The sequence below is a fragment of the Nematolebias whitei genome, chromosome 23 (genome assembly GCF_014905685.2).
Source record: "Nematolebias whitei isolate Nwh7 chromosome 23, NemWhi1, whole genome shotgun sequence".
Taxonomy (NCBI): Eukaryota; Metazoa; Chordata; class Actinopteri; order Cyprinodontiformes; family Rivulidae; genus Nematolebias; species Nematolebias whitei.
In genome coordinates this window covers 12,165,388-12,174,734 of record NC_056520.1, presented here as the reverse complement: position 1 = coordinate 12,174,734, position 9,347 = coordinate 12,165,388, and the positions used below count along the sequence as shown (strand labels likewise).

At 41.2% G+C, this 9,347-nt stretch overlaps 1 long non-coding RNA gene across 1 annotated transcript in view; it reads left to right on the top strand.

Moving 5' to 3' along the window:
• Window positions 1-4,316: 4,316 nt before the first annotated feature.
• Window positions 4,317-9,347, top strand: part of LOC119428873 — a 15,589-nt gene continuing 10,558 nt past the window's right edge. Inside the window, exon 1 of the long non-coding RNA XR_005187724.1 lies at window positions 4,317-4,490. This is a non-coding gene — a long non-coding RNA (uncharacterized LOC119428873). The remainder of the gene's footprint in view (window positions 4,491-9,347) is intronic.

The following is a 9,347-nucleotide window of genomic DNA, read 5'->3' as shown; positions in this document are numbered from 1 at the left end:
GTGCTGTCTAATCAGCATGGTGACATATGACACCTGTGAGGTGGATGGATTATCTCGGCAGAGGAGAAGTGCTCACTCACACAGATTTGCACACATTTGTGAGCGAAGTTTGAGAGAAAACAGCCGTTTATGTACGTAGAAAAAGTCTTTGATCTTTGAGTTCTGCTCATGAAATATAGGAGCAAGAAGAAAAGTGTTGCATTCATATTCGTCAGTGTAGTTTTTCCACTCATAACTTTTCCGTTTTGTTTCAGCTGAATAACTAACAGCAGTGTGGAATCTTCTGTGCTAGACTTGATGTTGGATAAGAATCATTATAGAACCGGATAAAGACCAGATCTGAATTTTTATGTGTTTGAAACCTAAAAACTGAAAGAGGGTGGATTTTACTTTTACCAGGAGTGGGTGTTTTTATTTCAGACTAAAACCATCTGTTTGATGACTAAGTGAATTAAGAAGCATTTCCATATGCACATTATACATGTAGGTGGTTCAATCTCTAACTGGACGATAACGAGTTGCAGTACTTACTGTATCCACTTGGAGGCACTGTGGAATCACAAACAGAACATTACCTTTCCTCCTTGTGATAAAAGTTCATTACATCTCTGATAACTTTACCAGGAAGTTAAACTGATTACATTTTACTCCAAGAGCTCTAACAGGCCCAGAGAAAAAAAGATGGTAGGAAATTAGGAGTCTTTTGTGCAAATAAAATAAAATAAATAATCTCTACTTCATCAGGCGGTTGAGGTGAGCTGCTCTGGGAAGCTCAGTCCTCACCTCCTTCTACGGGTGAGCAGTGGAGAGCATCCTGTGCTCCATTATCAACGTGTGGCATGGAGGCTGCACAGCTGCAAAAAAAAAAAAAAAAAAGTGGTGAAGGCTGCACAGAAGTCTGTTGGAGTCCGCCTCACCACCATCACAGACAGCTACACCTCCAGATGCAGGAAGAGGGCCACCTGCATCATGAAGGACCCCACTCACCCAGCACACACACTTTTTGCCCCCCCCCACTCCCCTCAGGAAGGAGATTAAGGAGCATTAAGTGTAGAACCACTAGACTGAGGAACAGCTTCTACCCTGAAGTGGTTAGACTCGTAAATCCCGAACCAGGAAAACCACAGTGAGAATAAAAATTGCTGTAATGCCACTTTAATTGCTGATATGACATCATATGTTGTAGCATAGCTAGCATGCTTTATAAAAACATATTTACAATATACTTTAGGAATATGACATATTCTGTAAATTGTCTCATGTGACATTATATTATACACGTTAGCTTAACATGTACATGTTAGCAGAAATATGCAAAACAAACTTATGTATTTGTGTTTTTAAGTCTTGAAGGTTCAGTCTAGTGCTGGAAAGGATCGTCAATGTAAGAAGAAAAAAAAATCACTAATGCCACTCTGATTGGTGACATGTGACTTATCTGCGCTGCTGATTATCCATGCTGCTGATCACATGCTGCTGATTATCTCATACTGCTGATCTTTTGTCTTTAAGCTGCTATACTCATACCCATCTGCTCACTACAAGCTCATGTTCGGGCTGCTGTTTAATATTCTGTATTATTTGCATTATTATTGTTTAGCATATATCTTAGATCCTTGTGTACTGTTTCTTTTTATACTTTATATTTTTGCTATTTTTTGGGTGTAAGTGGGACTTTGAGTACACAATTTAATTCCACCTCGTGTACCACATGTGATGCGAATGACAATAAAGAACCTCGAACCTTAAAAGTAGAAATTATGCTTATACACACATACATACACATTTGTGCATATACATAATTCTTGTGTGAAACACAAATGTGTGCAAATATTTCAGTTTTAACTAGTGGGACAACGGAACTGCTTTATTTTGTCCTTCAAAATAAAAGACCCATTCCTTTGAAATTTGAAAGTCTAGTTTCTTAAAGCAGAGAGATCAATGGTTTTTCAGATTAAATGTCTAAACCCCCTAGTTTTCCATTTTTTCATCCGATTCCTCTCATCTGAGGTCCGTGGGCTCTGGTAAATCTGATGACTCTGGTTGTGGAAGTAACATGTCCAAGAGGTAAACCCAGACCTCCTCTCTCCAGACACCCTCTCCAGCTCCTTCTGGATGATCCCAAGCTGTTCCCAGACCAGAGGAGACACCCAGAGATCCAAAGATGTTTAGATCCTCAGAACATGTGGGCTGATGAGTCAAACTCCAGTAACCCCTTTAACAGGAGTAAAGATCGGATCCACTGTTCTATGACTATGGCAAATCTCCAATTTGACAAACAAATGTGGAAATAAATCACGAAATTGAATTAAAATGTCAAGGAAATGTTTTTTTTAATCAGCATAGAACAAGTTGACAATGAGTTGAGAGCACCACAGATGCCATCTTTGTTTTGAAGATGCTGATGGAGAAGTACAGAGAGGGTCAGAAAGAACTCCATTGTGTCTTTGCGGATTCAGGAAAACATCTGACAGGGTGCCGAGGGAGGAGGTGTGGTATTCAATGGGGAAATCTGGAGTGGCAGAGAAGTGTGTTAGACTGGTACAGGACATGTATGAGGACAGCAGGACAGTGGTGAGATGTCAGTCAAAGTTCCTTTATTTGTCATGCGCACCATATGTGGTACATGAGGTGGAACAAAATCGTGTACACAGGGTCACAGTTACGTCCAACAAAAGTATAAATTGTAAAGAAAAACAGTAACAAGGTCTAAGATATGAACTAAGAAAAACATTCAACTAAAAATACGCTAAGCACTAGTAGGACTGTACATGTAGATACTAGAGTAGATGTGCTGCAGGAGTGACAGATAGCTTCAAGGTGGAGGTGGGAGTGCATCAAGGATCAGTTCTAAGCCCCTTCTTGTTTGCTCTGGTGATAGACCGACTAACAGATGAGGTCAGGCAGGAATCCCCTAGGACTATGATGTTTGCAGATGACATTGTGATCTGTGGTGAGAACATGGAACAGGTGGAAGAGAACTTGGAGAGGTGGAGGTATGCACTTGAAAGAAGAGGAATGAAAGTCAGCCGTAGTAAGACAGAGTACATGTGTGTGAATGAGAGAAAGGTCGGTGGAACAGAGAGGCTACAAGGAGCAGAGGTCACAAAGGTGCTTCAAGTACTTGGGGTCCACTGTCCAGGAAAATGGGGAGTGTGGTAAAGTAGTGACGTGACCCGACTTTGGAACAAGTGGAAGATAATAAATGGATGGATGGTAAAAAGGTGGAAAAGAGAGTCCAGACAGGATGGAGTGGATGGAGAAAATATTCGAGATTGATTTGTGACAAAGGGTGTCAGCAAAGGTTAAAGGAAAATTTTACAAGACAGTGGTGAGACCAGCTATGTTGTATGGTCTGGAGACAGAGACATGGACAAAAAGACTGGAGAAAAAAACTGGAAGTGGCAGAAATGAAGATGTTGAGGTTCTCCTTAGGAGTGACAAGGATGGATAAGGAGGCCAAGATGGGGTAGAGACAGGGCAGCCGATCTGGGACCAGAAAGTCGCGGCTCGACTCCCAGCCATTCCCACATGTCGTGGTGTCTCTGAGCAAGATAACAATTCATAATTACTCCCCGGGTGCTCAATAGCTGCCCACTGCTCCACCTGGGTGTATCCCAGGTGTGAGGCCAGACTGAGATAGTTTGGACATGTCCAGAGGAGGGACAGTGGGTATACTGGTAGAATGACCCCCGTGACCTGAAAAGGAAGAAGCGAGTAGAAAATGAATGGATGGATGTTAGAAATGCAGATGCCAAGAAAAATACAAAGAGATGTATGGATGCAGTTAGAGAGGACATGAAGGTAGTTGGAGTGAGGACAGAGGACAGAGATGGAGGAGGATGACTCGCTGTGGAGACACCTGAAGAGGGAACAGCTGGAAAGAAAAAAAAAAAGAAAAAACATGTTGAGTTTTAATAAATTAATTTTCTAAATATGCATCTCAGTAATAATTGAAGTAGAAAACTGAAAATTATAAAAATTCCTGCAGAAATTATGTATTTGACTGTATTTTTTTAATGTATTTATTCCTATTGGTTTTATTCTGAAAGGCCCATAACGGAAACGCGAATCATAATTTGGGAAATCGAATCCTGGATCGCGTGAGCGGCTCAGACAGAGAGAAGCGAGGGAGTCCGCGTGGAGGAGAGGAAGGACTGAGGAAGAGGGGGACAGAAGGAAGGACAGAGGAGGAAGGACAGAGCTGCTGCGCGCGCGGAGGAGAGCTCCTTCTTCTTCTTCTTCTTCTTCTTCTTTTCCACTTCGTGCGTCTCTTTTCTTTTGGACCCCAAATTGTTTGGATGGTGGTCCTGTCCTGCGCACGCGCGCACACGTGCGTGCTCAGGTGAACTCATCGCCGCCGTCCTTTGTGTTCGCGTGCACGGGTTCACGCGACGTGCGTGCTGAGCGCGCGCGTGCGCGCGGCGGATCGATGAGGATGGATTTAAAACCTGAAGTAAAAACTGGATTTAACACCACAGAAGAAGAAGGTCAGTTGAAATGACTTTTTGATTAAAGTCAGTTTAAATTCACGTTTTTATTTGTGTTCACATAATTATTAAATCTTTAAAGTTTATTTTATGTCAGTATTAATGCCCTCCCTTTAATTTAACATTAAATAAACTTCTTTATTCCACTATTTTTAGGCCAAACATGTTAAATTACTTAATTAACTCACTGATTAAGGCAAGTTTGTTTGATTTCATAAATGACATATTGATAATTATCTGCAGTTTCATAACATTTAGCTTTATTGTGACTTGTTTTTTTTATTTTTTATTTTTTTTCAATATTCACACTTTTGCACAAACATTTGTTTTTACATAATGCTGATGTTGGACAACCTTTTAAAATAACGCTGTCGTTTTTTTGATATTTTCGATGTATTTTCTGTAAAAATGAATGTCGATCTGATGAAAATATGAAAACTTGAGAAGTAAAAACTCTTTAACGTTAATTTTTCACTTCAAAAATGTATACGTTTTCATTTTTAAGTTGCTTTTTTTTTTTTTTTTTTTTTATTACTTGTTCTGAAATTAACCACAACATTAAGACCACTGACAGGTGAAGGTCAAAACTTTGATGATTTTTGTGAGAGGCAGCAGATGTGACACCAGAATGTCTCCACATTATAAAGACACAAAGCCTTCCATATTACGATTCTGCCACCACCGTGCATCATTGGATGAGCGGCTTTGGATGTTATCAGTCCATTAATTGGACGTTATTAGTTATCATCCCCATAGGTTGTGTTCAGACTGTTCCCTCCTAGGTTTAAAGTTACATTTTTTATCTGTGATAACATGCATCGCGGCTCGCGTGTAAAACTGGGAGTGCATTTTAGTCAGATTTATGTAACCCTTTTCCTAAGCCTAACCTTACACCTGACCCAGACCACTAACCCTAAACTTAACCCCCTTACCCTTGAGCCTTAACCTAACCCTGACCCTAAACCTAACCCCCAGACCCGTAAACGTAACCCCCTACACCCTTGACTCTCAACCTAACCACGTGGCTGTATTATCAGCTATAAGAATGTACCTTTAAACCTACTAGGAGGTAAAGGAGGGGCAGTCTGAATGCTACGTATGGGGATGATAACTAATAACTTCCGTTTAATGGATGATAGCATCTGAAGCGGGTGATTGGATGCTATTAGAAAGTGGATGGGCATTTTGTTTTCTCTACAAGTAACGATGAAGGTCAACACCTGGTTATCTTATAAACTAAGAGCGCAACGTTTGAACATCGGATCTAAAAAGTTGACCCTATCTGTCCATTTTTGGCCCTCTACCTGAATTGAGGTCATAGAGGCGCCTCCTGACAGCTTCCTCCTCCAGCTTTGAGCTTTGAGTTGTTCCCAGACCAGCTGTGAGATTTAGGTGTGCACCGATAAATCGGCGGCCCCGATTTCCTTAATTTTGGGAAATCGGAAATTGGCCGATACTTGCACGAGAAACCGATTTTTATTTTTTTTGCTTTAACAACAATTGTCTGAACTTCATTTATATTTCAGAGCACTACCTCATGGCCAGTTAAAACAAGTTTGTACTGTTTCCAGGATATTGTTCAAGGGTATGTTTTTCAATAAAATAAGATTGGAATATTGAAGGTGCATTGTGACCTTATTATAACACCTGACCGTGTCGCTTATAAAACAAAATCGGTATCGGCCCAAATCGGAATCGGCAGGTCAGGCTTTTTAGAAACCGGTGATCGGCCAGAAAACTGTAATCGGTGCACCCCTAGTGAAATTTGAGCCCTCCAGCAAGTCCTGCGTTTACCCTGAGGTCTGGACCCATTGGCACCTCTTTTACCGTCTTTGGATGGTGTCCAGGAGTTCTTGCCAATGATCTTGTTCCTTCTGACACTACCTACATCTTATAGGTGAGGGTTAGAACGTAGATCAGTTGGTGAATAGACACATTTTGCTTTCAGCTCAGATCTTCTTCATTAAGACACTGTGTCCCAAACCGCCTAGCCAGAGTTTCTTCAGTCTTATGTTTCAAATTTTCTTCTTCTTTCGGCTGCTCCCTTCCTCAGGGGTCGCCACAGCTAACTAACTCGCACGAAGACGTGGCAATTGTTTTTACACCGGATGCCCTTCCTGACGCAACCACAGAACCATCGAGCTACCACAGTCTTCTATGTGAAGCAGAGAGCTGCCATCTAGGGCACCTGGGGGAGCAGATGGTAAATGGTTAAGGACCTTGCTCAAGGGCCTAGAGTAGGGCAAATGAGGGCAGAGACAGATGTGAGATTACATCTTTTCCACCCATGTTTTTTGATGTTGTTGGTTCGGGGAGTTGAACCGGCGACCTTTTGATCACAGGCCCACCTTCTTTAACCTCTGTGCCACCACATGCCCATTTCTTCAGTTTCAAATTGTATCATCTCAAATTTAGACCTTTAAAAGTCCCAAATGTGTCAGAATTTTCCATTTTAGGTTTTAGCAGATATGTAGTTTTGTCTTGAATTTTTCAAGTCCAAGTCATGCCAGAAGGTGCTAAGCTTCGTCATGGCTGCTTCACACTCCGCTCTAAACCATTCCATTAACTGAACAGGACCACATCGTCTGCAAAGAGAAGAGATGCTTCACCAAACCATGTTCCTTCACCTCTCAGCTGCACTGAGAAATTCAGTTAGTAAAAGTTCTAGCCAGACAAAGATTGACCCTGTCATAGTCCAACACTCACTGGCAACAAGGTTCACTTAGGGAGCTTTCAACCCTGAGCTGAATGGTCTGTTGTAAAGGGACCAGAATTTGTTTTCACGAAACGTATGCACATTTGGGCAGGTATGAAAGCTCATCCAAAGTTTCATCTGCCTGAATACTTGGACACTGGTTTGCTCCGTATGAAATGGTAAATGGACTGTACTTATATAGAGCCTTTCTATCTTATTTCTAGAAACTCAAAGCACTTTACACTACAATCTGTGTCCTCATTTACCCATTCATATAGCACTCTACTAGATCGCTACAAAGCTAATTGAACAAATCATTCTAAAGCTTTAGATCACATTCATACACTGATGGGACACACATCAGTGGGTTCAGTGTCTTGCCCAGGGACAATTCGACATGTGACTGCTGTTGGATTCGAACCCCCAACTCTTGCATTGGAGGACGACTGCTCTAACCACTCAGCCACAGCCGCCAAACAGATGCAAACAGATGATCCAGCGAACCAAAAAGAGGAAGTGACATAGAAATTTGGTCACTAAAGTAAAAACAGAAACCCACGCACTGCATAAATTTGGTGCTGCTCAATTGTTTGTTTTTGTTGCCGACTTAAAGGGATGAATTTCCATTTTCAGTCCTGATGAGACAGTTTTTTTTCCTTCTTACTTATGTATTTTTCCTTCATGGTCAAGGCTCATTTGAGATGCTCCAAATGAGCAGCCGTTGGAAACTGTTGTCCAAGTAGTATGATTCACGGTCCTAAGTGCAGTGTGAAAGTGAACCAAACCAAATGAAGATGTGAAAATTTCCAGCATTCCCAGCCCAGTCAAAGTTTCCCCGACTTTCCAGGTGTGAAAGTGCATTTACTACCTGCAATGTCAACTAAACTCCTACTCTATACACATCTAGAATCTGAAATCTTATACGCCTAACAGGGGATCATGAAGGCCATGGTCTTAAGTCTTCTTAAAGTTAACAAAACACATGAGTGGTTGGACAAACTCCCATTCGCCCTCTTATCTTTGGCAGGGTGTAGTTCTGGTCCAGTATTTCACGACATGGGCGAAAACCACATTGATGCTCCTGAATCTGTCAACTTTCAGCTGTACTCATCTCTTAGGAATTCTCTTGCAGACTTTTCCATGGAAAGTGGCATCCTTGGGTAAAATGCACCATCTATCCCCCACCTATTTACGAAAAGGAAAGACCACAAACTCTGTCTACCAGATTAAAAACCTTGTAACTAACCTCCAATCAGTATCTTAAAAAACTTGGGGTGATTCTCACTCATCCCTTAAACTTAGCTTCTATTAAGATAACTCAACAATCAGAGACCTCAAATCCTGGTTCTTCTCCAAAAGATACGAATAAATCTGGTCAAAGCAGATGGCCGCTTGTCCTGATCCTGGTTCTGCTGGAGGTTCCTTCCTCATCAGGGTGTTTTTTCTTTCCACTGTTGCCTCTGTGCTTGCTTAGAATGGGAGACTGCGATGAAGTGAAAACTCAAAGCAATCTGTTGGCTCCTTAGGTAAATACCTTTATTAACTGTCTTTATATGTATGTGAATGTTTCTGTTCAGTGCCCTGAGACGAATTCTGTTGTGATTTGGCGCTATATAAATAAACTGAATTGAATTGAATTGGTTTGGGACACTGGTGAACGTCATCAATGATGGTGCTTATTTTCTGGGCAGGGAAATGTTGGTGAAATAAATTATAGTTACAACTCCTGTTCAGTGTGGTGAAAGAAATGTGTTTAGCTCTGCAGAAAATGTCAAATATCTGATTTTTTTTTTAGAAAATGAAGGCAAAAAAAAGATAAAAGTCAAATGAGCACTATTGAAATGGAAATTTGAAAACGACATCAAAACACAAGAAAAATATAAAAATTTGGGTACAATTCTGCAGAAAAATTAATCTGTAATAATAAAAAGAATCTTACGGTTTTTATTTAAAATATGTATGACTTCTGATCCTTCTGAGGGCATGTGTAGACAGATTGTGTTTCCAGGCCCCCTGAACCCTGAAACCAAACCGGAATGTCCTCACTTTGATGGTTGTGTAATGTGCTCATGCACACACACACACGCACGCACGCACACACACACACACACCAACACACACACACACACGGCTGTCCTTCAGCAGCCTCGAGATAAGAGTCG